At 32.5% G+C, this 25,119-nt stretch overlaps 1 protein-coding gene across 6 annotated transcripts in view; it reads right to left on the bottom strand.

Annotated features, from left to right (window-relative positions):
• Window positions 1-25,119, bottom strand: part of bol (boule homolog, RNA binding protein) — a 276,121-nt gene that overhangs the window by 222,034 nt on the left and 28,968 nt on the right. For all 6 annotated transcript variants that reach the window (XR_012721954.1, XM_075307513.1, XM_075307511.1 and 3 more), the window contains exon 2: window positions 1,659-1,717. The gene's annotated coding sequence lies outside the window, so the exon portion shown is untranslated. The remainder of the gene's footprint in view (window positions 1-1,658; window positions 1,718-25,119) is intronic.

Below are 25,119 nucleotides of genomic sequence, written 5' to 3'. Positions count from 1 at the left end.
GGAAATAAAATTTTGACAACATTTTCTATGGAAATAAAATTTTGACAAAATTTTCTATAGAAATAAAAGCTTGACAAAATTTTCTATAGAAATAAAATTTTGACAAAATATTCTATAGAAGTACAATTTTGACAAAATTTTCTATAGAGATAAAATTTTGCAAAATTTTCTATAGAAATAAAATTTTGACAAAATTTTCTACACAAATAAAAGTTTGACAAAATTTTCTATAGAAATAAAATTTTGACAAAATATTCTATAGAAATAAAATTTTTACAAAACTTTCTATAGAAATAAAAATTTGTCAAAATTTTCCATAGAAATAAAATTTTGACAAAATATTCTATGGAAATAAAATTTTCACAAAACTTTCTATAGTAATAAAATTTTGTCAACATTTTCTATACAGATATAATTTTGTCAAAACTTTCTATACAGATAAAATTTTGGCAAAATTTTCTATGGAAATAAAATTTTGTCAAAATTTCTATACAGATAAAAGTTTGGCAACATTTTCTAGGGAAATAAAATTTTGTCAAAATGTCTATACAGATAAAATTTTGGCAACATTTTCTAGGGAAATAAAATATTGGCAAAATTTTCTATGGAAATAAAATGTTGTCAAAATTTCTATACATATAAAATTTTGGCAAAATTTTCTATGGAAATAAAATTTTGACAACATTTTCTATGGAAAGAAAATTTTGACAAAATTTTCTATAAAAATAAAATTTTGACAAAATTTTCTATAGAAATAAAATTTTGACAAAATTTTCCATAGAAATAAAATTTTGACAAAATATTCTATGGAAATAAACTATTGGCAAATTTTCTATGGAAATAAAATTTTGTCAAAATTTCGATACAGATAAAATTTTGGCAAAATTTTCTATGGAAATAAAATTTTTACAACATTTACTATGGAAATACGATTTTGACAAAATTTTCTATAAAAATAAAATTTTGACAAAATTTTCTATAAAAATAAAATTTTGACAAAATTTTCTATAGAAATAAAATTTTGACAAAATTTTCCATAGAAATAAAATTTTGACAAAATATTCTATGGAAATAAACTATTGGCAAATTTTCTATGGAAATGAAATTATGTCAACATTTCTATATAGATAAAATTTTGGCAAAATTCTCTATGGAAATAAAATTTTTACAGCATTTACTATGGAAATACAATTTTGACAAAATTTTCTATAAAAATAAAATTTTGACAAAATTTTCTATAAAAATAAAATTTTGACAAAATTTTCTATAGAAATAAAATTTTGACAAAATTTTCTATAGAAATAAATTTTTGTCAAAATTTTCCATAGAAATAAAATTTTGATAAAATTTTCTATAGAAATGAAATTTTGAGAAAATTTTCTAAAGAAATAAAATTTTGAGAAAATTTTCTATAGAAATGAAATTTTGAGAAAATTTTCTATAGAAATAAAATAAAATGTTGAAAATTTTTCTTTTTAAAAATTTCCCTTAATATTGAGTAAATATCGTGTCCTCAAATTTAGATGGCATAATCTTTAATATTAAGTAGAATATATTTTTAGTTTAAGGGAAATACTCTCTTCTTTACCATGGGGAAGATAAGATATCTCCAAACACAATGATATCAAAATGTGGGGTAATCCATAAATAATACATACCTTTTATTTAATAAAAATCACTCAAATTCTTGAATTTATTTTTGTTTTTGGATGCTTGCCTGTAAGTAAACAAAAAATAAAGAATAGAGAATTAAATTTCCATTTTCTTTACTATAATAAAATTACAAAATACAATAGACTAAAACACATTATCAATAATCCATTTTATACCTACATCCCACAATATCATATCACTAACTATGACATTTAAGAAACTATGGGTAAAGGTAATTCATTGGAATCAATCACTGTCTAATAGAGAGCAATCAAAATGAACACTATTTTCAAGTGGCTGTAACACCTTGCAGGAATTTAAGCAACAATTCCAAACAATACCACGCCCTTCTTTTGTTCAAAATAACCACAGATTAAATTCTATATCCTGTAAAATGAAAATCAAATCTAGGAAAATGTAACCTGAGCCAGAATATAGAAAACCAATGGAAACCACAAAAATTACAAGTTTTTGGGAGATTTTCGGTTCTATTGTGAAGACCACACATATTCTCATATGTGTAAGCACAAAAGGAAGACATAACAATGACTGATACCATAAACCAGTGAGGGGGAGTGGCGTGTGGGGATAGATAGAAGAAAGTTTTTAAGTGGTGACAGGACATTAAAGAAAGAAATTCGTATACAACACATGTGAGAATGGGGAACCAACAACGAAAACCATATGATGTAGCTGGCGACAGTAGCAGAGGCCATCTGACCCCAACAAAACCTGTAATGGACCACACAAAACTTTTTGGTTAGACACGTCATAAGCTCTACTCTAGGCAAGAGATAACAGGAATGAATGTGTAAGGATGTAGCGGGTGGTTTTCAGAGGACTGGAGTAGATTTCATAACGTTCTCGTAAACGCAATGAGACTTTAGCACATGCAAAAAAATAATTACGGGGTGGGTGTTATGTAAAGTAAAGCGCTAAATTTTTTCATTGTTTTTATATCCACCACCATATAATGGTGATGGGGGTATAATAAGTTTGTCATTCCGTTTGTAACACATCGAAATATCGATTTTCGACTATATAAAGTATATATATTCTTGATCAGGGAGAAATTCTAAGACGATATAAGTCTGTCCGTCTATCTGTCTGTTGTAATCACGCTACAGCCTTCAATAATGGCGCTATCGTCCTGAAATTTGGCACAGATTCGTTTTTTGTTTGCAGGCAGGTCAAGTTCGAAGATGGGCCATATCGGTCCAAGATATAGTCCCCATATAAACCAACCTCCCAATTTTGGGTCTTCAAATTATAAAAAACCGTTGTTTTTATCCAATTTGCCTGAAATTAGAAATCTAGAGGTATTTTAGGACCATCAAAAGATGTGCTGAAAATGGTGCCTATCGGTCCATGTTTTGGTGTCGCCCTCATATAGACCGATTTCCCGTGTTTGCTTCTTGGGCGTCTAGAAACCGTATTTTCTATCCGATTTGCCTGAAATTGAAAATCTGGGGGCATTTTGTGACCATAAAGAGGTGTGTCGAAAATGGTCCGCATCGGTCCATGTTTTTGTAGAGCCCCCATATAGACCAATCTCCCGATTTTATTTCTTGGCCGTCTAGAAACCGTATTTTCTATTCGATTTGCCTGAAATTTGGAACCTAGAGGTATTTTATGACCACAAATAGGTGTGCTGAAAATGGGGTGTATCGTCCATGTTTTGGTGTAGCCCCCATATAGACCGATCTCCCAAATTTACTTCTTGGGCTTCTAGAATCCGTAGTTGTTATCCAATTTGCCAGAAATTAGAATTCTAGAGGTATTTTATGACCACAACTATGTGTGTCGAAAATGGTCCGTATCGGTCAATGTTTTGATATAGCCCCCATATAGACTAATCTCCCGATTTTACTTCTTGGGCTTCTAGAATTCGTAGTTTTTACCCAATTTGTCTGAAATTGGAATTCTACAGGTATTTAAGGACCACTAAAAGGTGAGTTGGAAATGGTGAGGATTCGTTCATGTTTTGGTATAGCCTCCATATAGTCCTGCCTCCCGAATTTATTTCTTGGGCTGTTAGAATCAGTAGTTTTTATTCACTTTGCCTGAAATTGGAAATCTAGAGGTATTTTACGACCAAAAATATGTCAGCCGTATAGTGTGTATCGAGCCATGTTTTGGTATAGCTCCCTATTCTAGATTTACCCGAAAATGTAAATATACTGGCATTTACTTTCACCGGTCCATTTGGTAAGGCATCGATATAAAACGATTTCACTACTTGAGGGTATAGCAGGCGCACTGATCATAAAACTTGCTTGAAACTGAAAGTAAAATTTCCAGATTTTACTCCTCGTAATCATTTAAATAATGGCGGTAAAAATCTACAAATTTCAAATCATGGCTTTATTTCATCAATTATACGATATGTTTATGATTTCTCTAAAACTCAAACCAAATTGGTTCTTATAAATCCAGAATCTGATCTAGTCTTCATAGATATAATCTTTAAATTTATCTTCGGGAAGCGTACTGATTGAACTTATCTGCTTGGGAAAATATCTGTCATCAAACCCCCTGAAATTCTATATATTATCAAGTAAGCCGCCACAACGAAGAGTTTTCAAAGTATACTATTATATGATTCATGCACGCAAAGAAAAAAAACGTTTGGAAAACGTGTACCGAAAACGTTTTTCTTTTGTTAGAGTTTTTTGAATTGCTTCGAAAATTTTAAACTTTTGTCACCAAAAAAATTCGTTTGTTACAAAATTTTTATTTTTTCAATAAAAAAAGTTATTTTTGAAACAAAAACACAGTCCATTTCGTTTATATCAAACACTGTTCTTTTCTGACTTTAGGTCTTTAATAAGACACATTTTACAGTTCAAAATTTAATATAGTACAATGTAATGTTGAACATTTTTTCGGAATCTTCCGAACATATCTGGAATATATGTAAAAAAAAAAAAAAAAACAAAAAAAACTTTGGTCGAAGCAGGGATTGAACACACGACCCTTGGCATGCAAGTCGGGCGTAGCAACCACTGCTCAACGGTGCTAAACTAAATGTTTGTTTCTGTTAAATAAACTTTGTTTATTCGGTTCGTGGGCGCTGCAAGCTATGCTATATAAATATAATTATCTATTGATGACCATAACAGGTACATAGCTCAGTGGTTAGTGTGTTGGCTTACAAAGTGCATGGTCCGCGGTTCGATTCTCCGTCCAGGCGAAAGGTAAAAAAATTTTAAAAATTTATAAAATCGTATAATTTCTTCTACATTGTTGGTATTACAGGAAAAGGTGTTAACAACTAAAAAATCTCGTGGATGTGAGAAAGATGTGAGGGAAAATGCAATTAGCAAGAAAACAATGTTTTTTTTTGTGAGTTTGTCCTTATGAAATTGTTTTTACATCATGGAAAAGAATAAACGTTTATCACAAAAAGAATATACTTTTCTCCCAAATACACTTCCTTACAGCGAAAAGCAAATGAGAAACGAACTTTGTTTGTCTAAAATTTCGTTTATGACGAAAGAATTATTTTTTTGCGTGTGGTGGTGGGTATTTAAGATTCGACCTGGCCGAACTTACTACTGTATATATTTGTTTTTTCTAATTTTATATCAGAAATACCTTTCATATTTCCAAAAAAAAAAAAACAAATGTTAATCGTCGAATCGTCGCTTTATTGTTTTTCATTATTATTTCCATTACGATCTGATTGAGGTATCTCCAAAACATTCATTCTGAACCCATTAACCACTTCTTCAGGTGTCGCCAAACGTTGATATCTCATTTTATTTTTATACCCTCCACCATAGGATCTCATTTCATTTTTATACCCTCCACCATAGGATGGGGGGTATATTAACTTTGTCATTCCGTTTGTAACACATCGAAATATTGCTCTAAGACCTCATAAAGTATATATATATATTCTGGGTCGTGGTGAAATTCTGAGTCGATCTAAGCATGTCCGCCCGTCCGTCCGTCTGTTGAAATCACGCTAACTTCCGAACGAAACAAGCTATCGACTTGAAACTTGGCACAAGTAGTTGTTATTGATGTAGGTCTGATGGTATTGCAAATGGGCCATATCGGTCCACTTTTACGTATAGCCCCCATATAAACGGACCCCCAGATTTGGCTTGCGGAGCCTCTAAGAGTAGCATATTTCATCTGATCTGGCTGCAATTTGGTACATGGTGTAAGTATATGGTCTCTAGCAACCATGCAGCAATTGGTCCATATCGGTCCATAATTATATATAGCCCCATATAAACCGATCCCCAAATCTGGTTTGCGGATCCTCTTGGAGGAGCAAAATTCATCCGATCCGGCTGAAATTTGGTACATGGTATTAGTATATCGTCTCTAACAACCATGCAAAAATTGGTCCATATCGGTCCATAATTATATATAGCCCCATATAAACCGATCTCCAGATTTGACCTCCGGAGCCTCTTAGAGGAGCAAAATTCATCCGATCCGGTTAAAATTTGGTACATAGTGTTGCTATATGTTCTTGAACAACCATGCAAAAATTGGTCCATATCGGTTCATAATTATATATAGCCCCATATAAACCGATCACCAGATTTGGTTTGCGGATTCTCTAAGAGAAGCAAATTTCATCCGATCCGGCTGAAATTTGGTACATGGTATTAGAATATCGTCTCTAACAACCATGCAAAAATTGGCCCATATCGGTCCATAATTATATATAGCCCCCATATAAACCGATCCCCAGATTTAACCTCCGGAACCTCTTGGTACGTGGTGTTAGTATGTGGTCTCAAATAACCATGCAAAAATTGGTCCATATCGGTCCATAATTATATATAGCCCCCATATAAACCGTTCCCCAGATTTGATCTCCGGATCCTCTTGCAGGAGCAAAATTCATCCGATCCGGTTGAAATTTGGAACCTGGTGTTAGTATATGGCCGCCAATAACCATGCCAAATTTGATCCATATCGGTCTATAGTTATTTATAGCTGATCCCCAATCACACAAAAATTTGTCCATATCGGTTCATAATCATGGCTGCCACTCGAGTCAAAAATAATCTACCAAAATTTTATTTCTATAGAAAATTTTGTCAAAATTTTATTCCTATAGAAAATTTTGTCAAATTTTATTCCTATAGAAAATTTTGTCAAAATTTTATTTGTATAGAGAATGTTGTCAAAATCTTAATTCAATTGAAAATTTTGTCCAAATTGTAATTCTATAGAAAATGTTGTCAAAATTTTATTTTGTCAAAATTTTAATATTTCTTTAGAAACTTTTGTCAAACTTAATTATATACGTATTTAATCGGCTGTTTTTAGTTTAAAATATACCACGTATGGACTACCTTGCAATTTAGAAGACGGTGTTAGGAAGTTTTAAGATACCTTGCCATCGGCATGTGTTACCGCAACCCAAGTAATTCGATTGTGGATGACAGTCTTCAGTAGAAGTTTCTACGCAATCCATGGTGGAGGGTACATAAGCTTACGGCCGTATGTACTTGTTTACATATGGAAATAAAACGAATTCATTCGGTGCTGGGTCAGGACCATGATGCCATGGTTAGCACGTCCGCCTTGCATACACAGGGCCGTGGGTTCAAACCCAGTTTCGACGAGACACCAAAAAGGTTTTCAGCGGTTTTCTGAGTGTTTCAAAGCTTCTCAAAGTGGTTTCACTGCAATGTGGAACGCCGTTGCGACTCGGCTATAAAAAGAAGGCCCCCTGTCATTGAGCTTAACATAGAATCGGGCAGTACTCAGTGATAAGAGAGAAGTTAACTACTGTGGCATCACAATGGACTGAATAGTCCAAGTGAGCCTGAAATATCGGGCTACCACAATACCTAACCTAACCTAGGTCAGAACTAAACGGCAGGTGACGCATCAAATCGATTCCACATTAAACTTTGCCAAAAATGTAGTGAAAAATGTTCTTTTCGGATTCGGAAGTGAGGCAAAATTGCCGCAGAAGCGATAAATTTAACATGGGCTTGTCATGGGACGAATGTCCACCATTTCAACAGCCGTTACACTGAATTTGCATCACTTCTTAAGGTAAGATTCGAATTAAGTGTTTTGAATGAGATTTAAAAAGTTTTATGATATTTAAAAAAATAATAATTTGTATAATTTTTTATGGTTTTTATGATTTTTAATGCATTCAACCGTTTGTCTGAAACGTTTGACCTCAAATATTTTCAAAAATTCGCAATTTTTCTAGAAAGAATTTTTCGACAACAATTAAAATTGTACCATGTACCATGTTACTCAGAATTGACTGTTCAGCGTTGTCTAGTGGTACAACTGCGACATGTCCAATATTTTCGAAAAACCAAACAGGTGGTCATTTGCTTGGAAGTGATTCATGCGCGAATAAATTTTTGTTGAATTTGGCTGATCTTGAAATACCCAAATAGTCGACTGCTGTTTACTTTCGGTCTCATAAGGGGAAAACCAAGACCTGTCACGATGTCAGAGATGTGTTTCGAAGTACCGAGATCGTAATTTTGAAACATTTCATTCGACCAACCGACACGAGCCTTTTCAATGGCATGAATAGTTTCCGGATCAAAATCTTTGGACGACCTTCACGAAATTCGCCTTGGAGTTAACTATGACCTCGGTTGAATTCATCATATCTTACGACAAACACTGGTCCTTGACAGAGTTTCATCGCCACACATTGAATTAAGTTCATCTACTGAAAGCTGCAACACTAAGGTTGGTATTCGGTCGAAACTGGCCACGAACCTTTGTGTGCAACGCGCACTAATTATGGCTATAAAATGATCGACACTATGTTATTTTAACCAGGCAAAAAATTCCAACGAATTGGTTTTGGCAGCTATTGTACGGTAGAAATTAGCGAATCTCCTTTTTAAGATAATCGTGGTTGACGCGTGCTGAATGTGATAAGGCTGAGTCCTGTTGGAATGTAAAGAGTCTGCGGCCGAAATGTTTGTCTGCTCAGGTCTTCAATAATGTCTTTAGGACATGTTCGTAATAATATTCGGCATTTATTTTGACCCAATGGTCGACGATGAATACGAGCGGGAAGCGTCCATCGACGACGCTTTAGTTCTGGTAGCCAATCGTAACAAGTCCCCGGCCTGACACATAGATGGCGTCGCTAGTATTAAATGCATATTATTTTTATATAGTACCAACCTTCAAATGATTCGTGTCCAAATTTGACGTCTGTAAGTCAATTAGTTTGTTAGATAGAGCGTCTTTTGTGAAGCAACTTTTGTTATTGTGAAAAAAATGGAAAAAAAGGAATTTCGTGTTTTGATAAAATACTGTTTTTTGAAGGGAAAAAATACGGTGGAAGCAAAAACTTGGCTTGATAATGAGTTTCCGGACTCTGCCCCAGGGAAATCAACAATAATTGATTGATATGCAAAATTCAAGGGTGGTGAAATGAGCACGAAGGACGGTGGACGCCCGAAAGAGGTGGTTACCGACGAAAACATCAAAAAAAATCCACAAAATGATTTTGAATGACCGTAAAATGAAGTTGATCGAGATAGCAGAGGCCTTAAAGATCTCAAAGGAACGTGTTGGTCATATCATTCATCAATGTTTGGATATGCGGAAGCTCTGTGCAAAATGGGTGCCGCGCGAGCTCACATTTGACCAAAAACAACAACGTGTTGATGATTCTGAGCGGTGTTTGCAGCTGTTTACTCGTAATACACCCTAGTTTTTCCGTTGATATGTGACAATGGATGAAACATGGCTACATCACTACACTCCTGAGTCCAATCGACAGTCGGCTGAGTGGACAGCGACCGGTGAACCGTCTCCGAAGCGTGGAAAGACTCAAAAGTCCGCTGGCAAAGTAATGGCCTCTGTTTTTTGGGATGCGCATGGAATAATTTTTATCGATTATCTTGAGAAGGGAAAAACCATCAACATTGACTATTATATGGCGTTATTGGAGCGTTTGAAGTTCGAAATCGCGGCAAAACGGCCCCATATGAAGAAGAAAAAAGTGTTGTTCCACCAAGACAACGCACCGTGCCACAAGTCATTGAGAACGATGGCAAACATTCATGAATTGGGCTTCGAATTGCTTCCCCACCCACCGTATTCTCCAGATCTGGCCTCCAGCGACTTTTTCTTGTTCTCAGACCTCAAAAGGATGCTCGCAGGGAAAAAATTTGGCTGCAATGAAGAGGTGATCGCCGAAACCGAGGCCTATTTTGAGGCAAAACCGAAGGAGTACTACCAAAATGGTATCAAAAAATTGGAATGTCGTTATAATCGTTGTATCGCTCTTGAAGTGAACTATGTTGAATAATAAAAACGAATTTTGCCAAAAAAAATGTGTTTTGCTTTGTTAGACCGGGGACTTATCAGCCATTGATTTTAAAAATTATCCCATTAAAAATTTATTTGATTCAACAAATTTTTTAATTGAAACAAAAATCAATCACAAAATTCCATAGTATCAATTAATGTTATAATTGGATCAACTAATTTTTTAATTGATACTATCATTTCTGTGATTGAAGACATTTCAATCAAAAATTAATTGGATCTATTAATTTCGTGATTTAAGACAAAAAATATTTTTTTGCGTGTATAGAGAGTTTGATAGACGAGGATAATCGGATAAATATTCAACAAAAACTATCAGAAGCAAGATTAAATAGAAATTTTAGTTAATTCCACAAGAGCATGCCCTATGGAGAAAGTACTTATATGCAGCATTACCAAGAGCTAAATTGTAAGCGTCCATGAGATATGAATAAGCAATGTAATTTGCAAAAACTGAGTATGTAGTTGAGTACTTTGTATGGTTGGATACGCAGCTTTTACTATTTCTTCCAAACGTACTAAATGTTCTATGTTCTTTTCCACCAAAATTACCCCAATCCGCAAGTAACCATTCGTTTTCAATACTAACATACAACGTCCCTCTCCCCCATTCATTCTATTAAGTAAATGTGTCCAGTAAGATGTTGAAATAGCAGACATGCTGGTGACAAGTGTACGCTTAGTTATTCGGTAGACTCAATGGCGAGAAAAGCAATAAACCTTCCATCCCCAAATAGAATTCGTCCAACCCCCCAATAGAGACAAAAAGAAAACAACTGAAACACTTTTAAATGAGGTTTCCACCACAGTAAACTTGACAAAGAAATTACAAAGAAAACACACAAAAACAACAACAAATGTATTTTACGCTAAAATTCTCTTTCATGGAAAATACTTCAGTGAAGTATACAACTTTTCATTCGACATCCGTGGTAAGAAAAACAAAAGTCAGCCACGAAATTGAAATAAGAGGGAATGAATGAAAGAGATAAAATTTCCCAAAACAAAATCTAAAGTATTCAAATGTTTACAATAGTTTTCTGTCACGGAAGACTGCTATGGTCATATGAAATGAAATGAATATTTTACATCTTTTGGTTCCACTAAGATCAGAAGCTTGCAAAAAACTTTTAATACGCGTTTGCCACAAAAGCCTTTCAGACCATCCAACAGCTATTCAAACTATTACAACATAGTTTGAGTAGGTGTCGTTTCCCAGCAAAAAATGGAGCACTATTTCAGTAGGATTGTAAGGGAGAGAGGCAGTATGAACTGCTTACAAAACAACCGAATCAGCGCTGATTTTTGTGGACGATGTCCCGATTTAGAGCAGCTTCTACATAGCACTGATATAATTGCTCATTTTAATAGAAATATTGCTCAGAAGTGATATATAATTTTGAGTATAGCATTGTTGGTGCGTAGGAAAACAGCACTACCTTCCATGCATCTATACTGTATGAATTCGTTGCAATAACGTAAACGAATGATCATAAACTAGTTTGATTACTCGTTTACGTTATTGTCACCGATTAATGCAGTGTGGATGCACTGCCTACTTTTTTGTATATCAAAAAACGCAACTAAACTCTTACTGCTGAAGTATTTTTGCTGGGTTGCTTGGCTAGGTGTGTTGTGTGGCTTTTATAATGCTGGCAGGGAGAAAAATAGTTTGAGAGTCACACGTAGAGCATTGAAAGTTCGAGAGTGAATTACATCAATCAGAATAATAGGAGTTTGCATAAACAAACAAGTAAGGAAAGTCTAAAGTCGGGCGGGGCCGATTATACTATACCCTGCACCACTTTGTAGATCTAAATTTTCGATACCATATCACATCCGTCAAATTGTGTTTGGGGGGCTATATATAAAGGTTTGTCCCAAATACATACATTTAAATATCACTCGATCTGGACAGAATTTGCTAGACTTCTACAAAATCTATAGACTCAACATTTAAGTCGGCTAATGCACTAAGGTAAAAAAAATAAGGGAATCATTTAAATCTGAAGCAATTTTAAGGAAACTTCGCAAAAGTTTATTTATGATTTATCGCTCGATATATATGTATTAGAAGTTTAGGAAAATTAGAGTCATTTTTACAACTTTTCGACCACGCAGTGGCGATTTTACAAGGAAAATTTGGGTATTTTGACCCTTTTTGTCGAAATCAGAAAAACATATATATGGGAGCTATAACTAAATCTGAACCGATTTCAACCAAATTTGGCACGCATAGCTACACTGTTAATTCTACTCCCTGTGCAAAATTTCAACTAAATCGGAGTTAAAAATTGGCCTCTGTGGTCATATGAGTGTAAATCGGGCGAAAGCTATATATGGGAGATATATCTAAATCTGAACCGATTTCAACCAAATTTGGCACGTATCGCTACAATGCTAATTCTACTCCCTGTGCAAAATTTCACCTAAATCGGAGCAAAAAATTTACCTCTATGGTCATATGAGTGTAAATCGGGCGAAAGCTATATATGGGAGCTGTATCTAAATCTGAACCGATTTCAATGAAATTTGGCACACTTGACTACACTACTAATTGTACTCCTAGTGCAAAATTTCAACCGAATTGGGGTAAAACTCTGGCTTCTGAGACCGTATTAGTCCATATCGGGCGAAAGATATAAATGGGAGCTATATCTAAATCTGAACCGATTTCAATAAAACTTAGCACACTTGTCTATAGTACTAATTGTTCTTGTTGTGCAAAATTGTAAGCGAATTAGGGTAAAACCCTGGCTTCTGGGACTAATAAGTCCATATCGGGCGAAATATATATATGGGAGCTATATCTAAATCTGAACCGATTTCTTACAAAATCAATAGGGTTCTATTCTGAGCCAAAACACATACTTGTGCCAAATTTGAAGACGATTGGACTAAAACTGCGGCCTAGACTTTGATTACAAAAATGTGTTCACGGACATGGCTATATAGACTCAGGAGCCCACCCTGAGCATTTTTGCCAAAGGCACCATGTGTCTATCTCGTCTCCTTCTGGGTGTTGCAAACATATGCACTAACTTATAATACCCTGTTCCACAGTGTGGCGCAGGGTATAACAAGTATATACGGCCGTAAGTTCGGCCAGGACGAAGCTTATGTACCCTCCACCATGGATTGCGTAGAAAATTCTACTGAAGACTGTCATCCACAATCGAATTACGTGGGTTGCGGTAACACTTGCCGATGGCAAGGTATCTTAAAACTTCCGAACACCGTAATATATACCACATAGTCCATACGTGGTATATATTAAACTAAAAAAGGCCGATTAAATACGTATATAATTAAGTTTAAAATTTCTATAGAAATAAAATTTTGACAACATTTTCTATAGAAATAACATTTTGACAAAATTTTCTATAAAAATAAAATTTTGGTAGATTATTTTTGGTTCGAATGGCAACCATGATTATGAACCGATATGGACCAATTTTTGTGTGATTGGGGATCGGCTATATATAACTATAGACCGATATGGACCAATTTTGGCATGGTTATTAGCGGCCTTATACTAACACCACGTTGCAAATTCCAACCGGATCGGATGAATTTTGCTCCACCAAGAGGCTCCGGAGATCAAATCTGGGGAACGGTTTATATGGGGGTTATATATAATTATGAACCGATATGGACCAATTCTTGCGTGTTTGTTAGAGACCACATTCTAATACCACGTTCCAAATTTCAACCGGATCGGATGAATTTTGCTCCTCCAAGAGGCTCCGGAGGACAAATCTGGCGATCGATTTATATGGGGGCTATATATAATTATGGACCGATATGGACCAATTTTTCCGTGTTTGTTAGAGACCATATACTAATACCATGTACAAAATTTCAGGCGGATCGGATGAAATATGCTCTTATAGGCTCCACAAGCCAAATCTGGGGGTTCGTTTATATGAGGGCTACACGTAAAAGTGGACCGATATGGACCATTTGCAATAACAACTACTTGTCCCAAGTTTGAAGTCGATAGCTTGTTTCGTCCGGAAGTTAGCGTGATTTCAACAGACGGACGGACATACTTAAATCGACTCAGAATTTCACCAAGACTCAGAATATATATATATATATATATATATATATATATATATATATATATATATATATATATATATATATATATATATATATATATATATATATATATATATATATATATATATATATATATATATATATATATATATATATATATATATATATATATATATATATATATATATATATATATATATATATATATATATATATATATATATATATATATATACTTTATGGCATCTTAGAGCAATATTTCGATGTGTTACAAACGGAATGACAAAGTTTATATGCCCCCCATCCTATGGTGGAGGGTATAAAAAAAATAAATGTATTTTATTTTTCATTTAATTTACGAATAGATAGCAAAAACAAAAAAATGCTTAACCGTCAAATGCCAAAATTGGTTGTCACATTATGTCTACGAACCCCCAAACTTTCCGTAGGCATTCCTTAAGCCAATGAATAAATATCTTATTTACATTCTCCTTCATTTTTTTTTTTTTTTGGTTTTGTGTTGAAATCAAGATATCTTCAAGTAGCAATTAATGGGCTTTGAAATAAACATGGATGAAAAACTTGTGTTGTCACCCCTAAATCAGTAAATTTCTTTCCTTTCACTTGTTTCTAATGGTTAAATGGACAACCATAGCAACCAAAGTCTGTCATGGCACCTTGTGTCTTATCTTGGTAAATGGGAATAATGCAGACACGTGTCGATTACTTCCTGCCATTTCGGCTAAATTCAGTGGGAAAATATTTTGTACAATAAAATTGGATTTGCTTTCCTGGAATTAAATCCCCATTGAGGAAAATATAAAAATTGGCTTTAAATATTCGTTCCACTCGAAAGTCCTTTTAACAATAATCTGAAAACAAGAACAAGGAACAAACATTTCCTGTCACTTCAATTATTCCAAGTCCTTCAAATGCGGATGTAACTTCTTATTAACTTAAAAAACTCATATCTTTGTTTGCAAGATATGTCTAACAACCCATACAGTGTACACGTAGTATATCAACCCATTATTCTATATATTTTGGGAACGTTAATAAATTTAATGTACATATTTAATAAAGATGGAGGAGTTCACATATTTTTAACATTATCACAATTCTTGTTACTCTACCATCGGTAATTCGCCTTCTAACGCAGTCAAAACTTGCAGTTGACTCTGTACTCAAAAAAATTTCTTGGATCCTAAAATTCCGATTCTGAGCCAAAAACTAAAAACATTTTTAGGGTGCTTTAAATCTTCACTCAAAAAAACGTGAAGCCATCACGAAGATAAACTTGGATTAATTTTAAAAAATTTTATCTAAACTAAAGGATGTTTTTTAGCTATTATCTTTTTGGTAACACTGGCTTAAACAGCTGACGCTTGTTTTGTGTTTTGTTTTACTGTCGATTTGGTTTCACAAAGGAACAATGCTTACAAATTATTCATATTTTTATGAAAATACATGCTCTGACCTAGCATGACAAGATGGCCGAAGATCTGTTTTTGTTTATCGAAAATTTGTGTTCAGCGACGAAGCTAATTTTTATGGTACCTCAATGAAGATCAGCCAGAAGCATTTCAAAAGCTACCAATGTATCAAGAAAAAGTCGCATTTTGGTGCGGTTTATGGACTGGTGCACAACACCGCATTTTGTCAGTATCTGATAAGGACGCAGAAGCCAGAGTTTTACTTCGATATGCTTCAAATTTAGCACAAAGAGTACAATCAGCGATATAGTCAAGTGTGCTAAATCGCTGTTATTTCAATAGACAATTTTGTCAAAATTTTATTTCTATACAAAATTTTATCAAAATGTTACTTCTATTGAATTTTTTTTTTCAAAATTTTATTTTAATAGAAAATTTTGTCAAAATTGTATTCCAATGGACAATTTTGTCAAAATTTTATTTCTATAGAAAATTTTGTCAAGAGTTTATTTCAATTGAAAATGTTGTCAAGATTTTATTTCTATCGACTATTTTATTAGTTTATTTAAAATCATAATAAATTATGAAAATAAATATAAAATATAGATACTAATAACCAAAGACAATAAACTCTAGGAAGATAGGAAATTGGTTACTGAGGAGATCAAACCATTTACCGTGTTAGTTTCATACTTTCCGGTTATCGAACCAAACACGTATACGACAAGTATTGATATAACATTAAAATGCAAATAAAAAGAAATTAAGTGCACGAAATAAATTTCCATAAAGGGGAAAATGTATTTTTTTTGCTGTTGCCTAAAATTTAACATTGTTTCATTAAGAAAATTAAGTTTTTCATTTAAACAAATTAAACAAATTAAAAAATTACGAAGATGTATGGAACTAACATGGTAAATGCAACATTTGGTATGACGCAAGCCAATTTCCTATTTTTCTAGAGTTTATTGTTTTTAGCAAAGGTTTTCGACCTAACAACATTTTGTATTTCTATAGAAAATTTAATCAAAATGTTATTTCTATCGAAAATTTTGTCAAAATTTAATTTCTATAGAAAATTTTATTTCTATAGAAAATCCTGTAGAAAATTTTATCAAAATTTCATTTATAAAAAATGTTGTCAACATTTTATTTCTATAGAAAATTTTCTCAAAATTTTATTTCTATAGAAAATTTTCTCAAAATTTTATTTCTATAGAATATATTCTCAAAATTATATTTTTATAGAATATGTTGTAAAAATTTTATTGCTATAGAAGATTTTATCAACAGTTTATTTCCATAGGAAATTTTCTCAAAATTTTATTTCCATAGAAAATTTTTTCAAAATTTTATTTTTATAAAAAATTTTCCCAAAATTGTATTTCTATAGAAAATTTTATAAAAATTTATTTCTATATAAAATTTTCTCAAAATTTTATTTCTATAGAAAATATTCTCAAAATTTTATTTCTATAAAAATTTTCTAAAAAATGTATTTCCATAGACAATTTTTTCAAAATTTTACTTTTATAGAAAATTTTCCCAAAATTGTATTTCGATGGAAAATTTTATAAAAAATTATTTCTATAGAAAATATTCTCAAAATTTTATTTCTATAGAAAATATTCTCAAAATTATATTTTTATAGAAAATTTTCACAAAATTGTATTTCGATAGAAAATTTTATAAAAATTTAATTCTATAGAAAATGTTCTCAACATTTTTTTTTCGATAGAAAGTTTTCTCAAAATTTTATTTCTATAGAAAATATTCTCAAAATTTTATTTCTATAGAAAACATTCTCAAAATTATATTTTTAGAGAAAATTTTCTAAAAATTTTATTTCCATAGAAAATTTTTTCAAAATTTTATTTTTATAGAAAATTTTCCCAAAATTGTTTTTCGATAGAAAGTTTTCTAAAAATGTATTTCTATAGAAAATGTTCTCAACATTTATTTCGATAGAAAGTTTTCTCACAATTTTATTTCTATAGAAAATTTTTATAGAAAATTTTCCCAAAATTGTATTTCGATAGAAAATTTTATAAAAATGTATTTCTATAGAAAATGTTCTCAACATTTATTTCGATAGGAAATTTTCTCAAAATTTTATTTCCATAGAAAATTTTTTCAAAATTTTATTTTTATAGAAAATTGTCCCAAAATTGTATTTCTATTTTTTATAAAAATTTATTTCTATATCAATTTTTCTCAAAATGTTATTTCTATAGAAAATATTCTCAAAATTATATTTTTATAGAAAATTTTCACAAAATTTTATTTCCATAGAAATTTTTTTCAAAATTTTATTTTTATAGAAAATTTTCCCAAAATTGTATTTCGATAGAAAATTTTATAAACATTTTATTTCGATAGAAAGTTTTCTCAAAATTGTATTTCTATAGACAATTTTATCAAAATTTTATTTTTATAGAAAAAGTTGTAAAAATTTTATTTCTATAGAAGATTTTATCAAAATTCTTGTTACTATAGAAAATTTTCTCAAAATTTTATTTCTATACAAAATATTCTCAAAATTTTATTTCTATAGAAAATATTCTCAAAATTATATTTTTAGAGAAAATTTTCTAAAAATTTTATTTCCATAGAATTTTTTTTCAAAATTTTATTTTTATAGAAAATTTTATAAAAATCTATTTCTATAGAAAATTTTCTCAACATTTATTTCGATAGGAAATTTTCTCAAAATTTTATTTCCATAGAAATTTTTTTCAAAATTTTATTTTTATAGAAAATTGTCCCAAAATTGTATTTCTATAGAAAATTTTATAAAAATTTATTTCTATATAAATTTTTCTCAAAATTTTATTTCTATAGAAAATATTCTCAAAATTATATTTTTATCGAAAATTTTCTAAAAATTTTATTTCCATAGAAATTTTTTTCAAAATTTTATTTTTATAGAAAATTTTCCCAAAATTGTATTTCGATAGAAAATTTTATAAACATTTTATTTCTATAGAAAATTTTATCAAAATTTTATTTCAATAGAAAATTTTTCCACAGCTTTATTTCTATAGAAAATCCTGTCAAAATTTGTTTCTATATTTTTATACCCTTCACCACTTCTGTGGTACAGGGTATAATAAGTTTGTGCATTTGTATGTAACGCCAAGAAGGAGTAATCATAGACCAACCTATTAGTATACGGATCGGCTTAGAATTAAATTCTCAGTCGATTTAGCGATGTCCGTCTGTCTGTCTGTCCGTATGTCTGTCTGTCTGTCTGTCTGTTGATGTATTTTTGTGTGCAAAGTAGAGCTCGCAGTTTTAGTCCGATTGTCCTAAAATTTGGTATAGGGTCCTGTTTCGGCTCAAAGACGATCCCTATTGATTTTGGAAAAAATCGGTTCAGATTTAGATATAGCTGCCATATATATTTTTCACCGATCTGGTCATAATTGGCGTGTATATCAACCGATCTTCCTCAAATTCCGTACATTCGAATATTTTATGAGTCTCGAAAAACTTGAAAAATATCAGCAAAATCGGTTCAGATTTAGATATAGCTCCCATATATAGCTTTCGCCCGATTTACACTCATTTGCCCACAGAGGCCAAATCCGATTTAGTTGAAATTTTTCATAGGGAGTAGAATTAGCGTTGTAACTATGCGTGCCAAATTTGCTTGAAATCGGTTCAGATTTGGATATATCTCCCATATAAAGCTTTCGCCCGATTTACACTCATATGACCACAGAGGCCAATTTTTAACTCCGATTTAGTTGAAATTTTGCACAGGGAGTAGAATTAGCATTGTAGCTATGCGTGCCAAATTTGGTTGAAATCGGTTCAGATTTAGATATAGCTCCCAAATATATGTTTTTCTGATTTCGACAAAAATGGTCAAAATACCAACATTTTCCTTGTAAAATCGACACTGCTTAGTCGAAAAGTTGTAAAAATGACTCTAATTTTCCTAAACTTCTAATACATATATATCGAGCGATACATCATAAATAAACTTTTTCGAGGTTTCCTTAAAATTGCTTCAGATTTAAACGTTTCCCATATTTATACCCTTCACCACTACTGTGGTACAGGGTATAATTTTTTACTAACATTGTGTTCTACCCTAGTGCATTAGCCGACTTAAATTTTGAGTCTATAGGTTTTGTAGAAGTCTATCAAATTCTTCCAGATCGAGTGATATTTAAATGTATGTATTTGGGACAAACCTTTATATATAGCCCCCAACACATTTGACGGATGTGATATGGTATCGAAAATTTAGATCTACAAAGTGGTGCAGGGTATAATATAGTCGGCCCCGCCCGACTTTAGACTTTCCTTACTGGTTTTTTATCAAAATGTTTTTCTATAGAGAATTTTATAAAAAATTTTATTTCTGTAGAAAACTTTGTCAAAATTTTATTTCTATTGCAAATATTCTCGAAATTTTATTTCAATATAATTAGAATTTTGTCAAAATTTTAATTCAATAAAATTTTTTGTCAAAATTTCCCAATATTATATTTCTATAGAAAATTTTTTCAAAATTTTATTTCTATAGAAAATATTCTCGAAATTTTTTCTATGGAAAATGTTCTCAAAATTTCTATAGAGAATTGAAGTACCTCTTAGTTGGAGAGGAATGTTTCGCAAAATCTACCAAAAGATCAAGAATTATTCCAATCTACCAAACAGTAAAAAATCTGGCAACCGTGATTGAAGACTCGGGCAAACACATAATTAGGCCGCAGACCAACAGATCTGAGCACCATAACACTCGGCACGGATGCTCCTCGCTTCATTTCTACCACACAATGGCTACCAAAGTCTCCAGATCTCAAACCTTTGGAATTTTGCACCTGAGCCAAGATTGAGATCAAGATTGACACTAAAAAATATTAAAAAACTGCGGAACTCAATCCGTTGGACGTTTGCGCCTGCGGCATTTTAGACAGTAAGGTTGGCACTAAATATACCAAATACCAAAATGCCGATTATCTCGTGGGTGCGCTTCTCGGCGAAGGGGGCACAATACCACTGAACTACTTTCGTACAGCGTTTGATAGCCTTTGAAGGTGATAATTCGTGCCAAAGGTAGCCAATTCAAACAAATCTAAACTAATTCTAAAATTTTATATTATTTTCGACATGTTTTGCTTCTGAACACAGTAAATAAATAAAATTACATATTAGCCACACTGTAATTCCTTTGATCACACCCACCGCGACAGTAATTTATAATTTCTCTCTCCTTATATAAAAAATCTAAATGACAACTCTGAGCTATAAAATTAAATTTTCTTAAGTCCAATCTTTATTTGCTATAAAGCGAAAATAATTCCCAAAATTCTATTTGAAATAATGAAGGCACTGCTACGCACAATTGAATGATTTCGTGTTATTTCGATTGGGGAAAAAGAGAACAAAAACAAAAACAGAAATGAAAAATAAAAACTCCTGGAATTTTGTTGATGTTGACTGTGCTGCCCTTAAAACTTTAGAGCAATTTTTCACGCGTAACCAAAGAATAACCGCTGTCGAGAAAAACCATCAATATTGAGTGTTCTTGGTACGAAACAAAAACAAAAATAAAATACTCCCGAAATATATCAACAGAAACAGCCACCACCCGGTGGTGTTATTATTAGGAATTTTTGTCGTGAGGTTTATTCTTCTAGCTTCAAAGTGGTCCCAAAAAAAGGCACTCAAATGCTATTTTTTTTTGCCGGGTACCTGTTTACGTGGTTGACTATTTAGCTTAAGTGTTTGTTAAGCTGGTATGTATGGTTGGGTGTTTCATTTTGGGTTTCTTCGTAGGGGGAATTTAACAGAATATCAATTTCAGCTGGGCAAAATCAACCATTCTCGTCTACAGTGATTTGGCTGAAATTCAAAATATAAAAGTATTTTAGGTCCAAAAAGAGTTGTGGCGAATATGATGTGTATCGGTTCACGTTTTAGTATAGCGCCATATAGACCGATCTCCAGATTTAACTTTTTGTAACTTTAGGTCCACAACTAGATGTACCGAATAATGTATACACCGGTCCAGGCTTTGATATAGACTGGATCCGTATAAAACGATCCCCCGATTTGGTATCTTGAGCACCTATATACCGCAATTTTCATGCGATGTACTTGAAATTGGAAATCTAGAAATTTATTAGGTCCACAAAGAGGCGTGCCCAATATGGTATGTTATGTTATGGTTCATGTTTTTATATAGACCCCACGGATTATATTTTGTTGTGGCACCCAACCACACCCTCAAAAAAATCGCTTCTGTAACATATACCCCAAACACATTTTGCTTCAAGCATATATATTTTCAGGTTTGGTCCAAACAAAATATTGTTTGTATTGTTCAAACATATTATGTTTCACCTTAGGGCATACACTGGTAGAAAAAAATTTTAATGAAATTTTCTTTGTGTGGATATATTTTTAAGGCGTCAATATGTTAATTCCTTTATTTTACTTGCAGCATACTCTCTAGGTCTCTCTTTCTAAACGAATATATGTTTATAGGCTATTTCTAAATTAATATATGTTTGCATTTAAGTATATTTAATTACAAACATAATATGTTCTAACATATTAACATATATGTCGTCCCAAACATATTATGCTAGTTTATGAACATTATATGCTTGCACTTAAAAATATTGTGTTAAAAAATTTGAGTTCCAAACATATAATTTTTACACCCAAACATATGAAAAACAGTCTTTTTCGTCCGTGCAAATAGAGCGAATTCTTGAATTCTTGGACCTCCAGACACCACAATTTTTATCCGATCGTCGGGTAAATTTGTAAATCTATATAATTCTAATATTGACCGGTCTCCCATTTAACTTCTTGAGGGGATAGAAGGCGCACTGTGGTCATCTAAACTGAAACTAGCAGCAAAATTTTCCCGAGTTTACTCCGTGTGCTCTTTTGATTAATTTATATTCCAAATCATATGAAACGCGTTATTCTACCGGATTTTGACAAGATATTTATGATTCCAAACAAAACCCATTCTTATAAATCCAAAATCTGATGTAACCTCCATATGTAGAAACTCTACAATTTGCTGGGGAAAATAGATGTCATCAAATCCACATGAAATCCTATGTAGATTCAATTAACCAGCTACACGCAAAGAAAAACGAAACGTTTGGAAAACGTGTACCGCAAACGTTTTTCTTTTGTTAAGAGTTTTTTGAATTGCTTAGAAAATTTTAAACTTTTATCACCAAAAAAATTCGTTTGTTACAAAATTTTTATTTTTTCAATAAAAAAAATATTTTTGAACCAACAACACAGTCCATTTCGTTTATATCAAGCAGTAGTATGTAATGTTGAACTTTTGTTGGGAATCTTCCGAATATATCTGGAATATATGTATAAAAAAAAAAAAAAAACTTTTTGGTGTTCGGTCGAAGCAGGGATCGAACCCACGACCATTGGCATGCAAGGCGGACGTAGCAACCATTGCTCCACGGTGCCCAACTAAATGTATGTTTCTGTTAAATAAAGTTTGTTTAATCGGCTCGTGGGCGCCGCAAGCTATGCTATATAAATATAACTTATATGGATAATTGTCTACAGCAACATAGCTCTGTGGATAGTGTGTTGGCTTACAAATTGTATGGTCCGCGGTTCGATTCTGCGTCCAGACGAAAGGTAAAATTTAAAAAATGTATAAAATCGAATAATTTCTTCTACATTTTTGTATTACAGAAATAGGGTGCTAAGAACTAAAAAAAACCTGGTGGAATTGAGAATTGTGTGAGGGAAAATGCAATTAGCCAGAAAAGATTGTTTTTATACCCTCCACCATAGGATGGGGGTATATTAACTTTGTCATTCCGTTTGTAACACATCGAAATATTGCTCTAAGACCCCATAAAGTATATATATTCTGGGTTGTGGTGAAATTCTGAGTCGATCTAAGCATGTCCGTCCGTCCGTCCGTCTGTCCGTCTGTCCGGCTGTCTGTCCGTCTGTTTAAATCACGCTAACTTCCGAACGAAACAAGCTATCGACTTGAAACTTGGCACAAGTAGTTGTTATTGATGTAGGTCGGATGGTATTGAAAATCGGCCATATCGGACCACGTTTACGTATAGCCCCCATATAAACCGATCCCCAAATTTGGCTTGGGGAGCCTCCCGGAGCAGCAAAATTCATCCGATCCGGTTGAAATTTGGTACCTGATGTTAGTATACGGCCTCTAACAACCATGCAAAAATTGGTCCATATCGGTCCATAATTATATATAGCTCCCATATAAACCGATCCCCAGATTTGACCTCCGGAGCCTCTTGGAGGAGCAAAATTCATCCGATCCGGTTGAAATTTAGTACGTGGTCTTAGTATACGGTCTCTAACACCCATGCAAAAATTGGTCCATGTCGGTCCATAATTATATATAGCCCCCATATAAACCGATCCCCAGATTTGACCTCCGGAGCCTCTTGGAGGGGAAAAATTCATCCGATCCGGTTGAAATGTGGTACCTGATGTTAGTATACGGTCTCTAACAACCATGCAAAAATTGGTCCATATCGGTCCATAATTATATATAGCCCCCATATAAACCGATCCCCAGATTTGACCTCCGGAGCCTCTTGGAGGGGCAAAATTCATCCGATCCTGTTGAAATTTGGTACCTGATGTTAGTATACGGCCTCTAACAACCAGGCAAAAATTGGTCCATATCGGTTCATAATTATATATAGCTCCCATATAAACCGATCCCCAGATTTGAACTCCGGAGCCTCTTGGAGGAGCAAAATTCATCCGATCCAATTGAAATTTACTACGTGGTGTTAGTATATAGTCTCTAACAACCATGCAAAAATTGGTCCATATCGGTTCATAATTATATATAGCTCCCATATAAACCGATCCCCAGATTTGACCTCAGGAGCCTCTTGGAGGAGCGAAATTCATCCGATCCAGTTGAAATTTGGTACATGGTGTTAGTATATGGTATCTAACAACCATGCAAAAATTGGTCCATATCAGTCCATAATTATATACAGCAAAAGTCATCCGATGCGGTTGAAATTTGGTACATTTTGTCAATATATGGCCTCTAACAGCCATGTAAAAATTGGTCAATATCGGTCTTTAGTTATATATAGCCGATGACTTATTACACAAAAATTGGTCCATATCGCCAAAAATAATGTACCAAAACTTTATTTCCATAGAAAATTTTGTCAAATTTTATTACTATAGAAAGTTGTGTCAAAATTTCATTTCTATAGAAAGTTTTGTCAAACGTTTATTTCTATAGAAATGTTTGTCAAAATTTTATTTCCATAGAAAGTTTTGTCAAAATTTTATTTTTATAGAAAATTTTGTAAAAAATTTATTTCTGTAGAAAATTTTGTCAACATTTTATTTCTATACAAAATTTTTTCAACATTTTACTTCCATAGAAAATTTGTCAACATTTTATTTCTATAGAAAATTTTGTCAAGTTTTTATTTCTATAGAAAATTTTGTCAAAATTTTATTTCTATAGAAAATTTTGTCAAGTTTTCATTTCTATAGAAAATTTTGTCAAACTATATTATATACGTATTTAATCGGCCTTTTTTTGTTTAATATATACCCCGTATGGGCTAACTTACAATTTAGAAGACAGTGTTAAAAAGTTTTACGATACCTTGCCATCGGCAAGTGTTAT

This window comes from Haematobia irritans, chromosome 4 (genome assembly GCF_050003625.1).
Source record: "Haematobia irritans isolate KBUSLIRL chromosome 4, ASM5000362v1, whole genome shotgun sequence".
Taxonomy (NCBI): domain Eukaryota; kingdom Metazoa; phylum Arthropoda; class Insecta; order Diptera; family Muscidae; genus Haematobia; species Haematobia irritans.
Note: the sequence above shows the minus strand (reverse complement) of the source record. Positions and strands in the feature narration are given on the sequence as shown.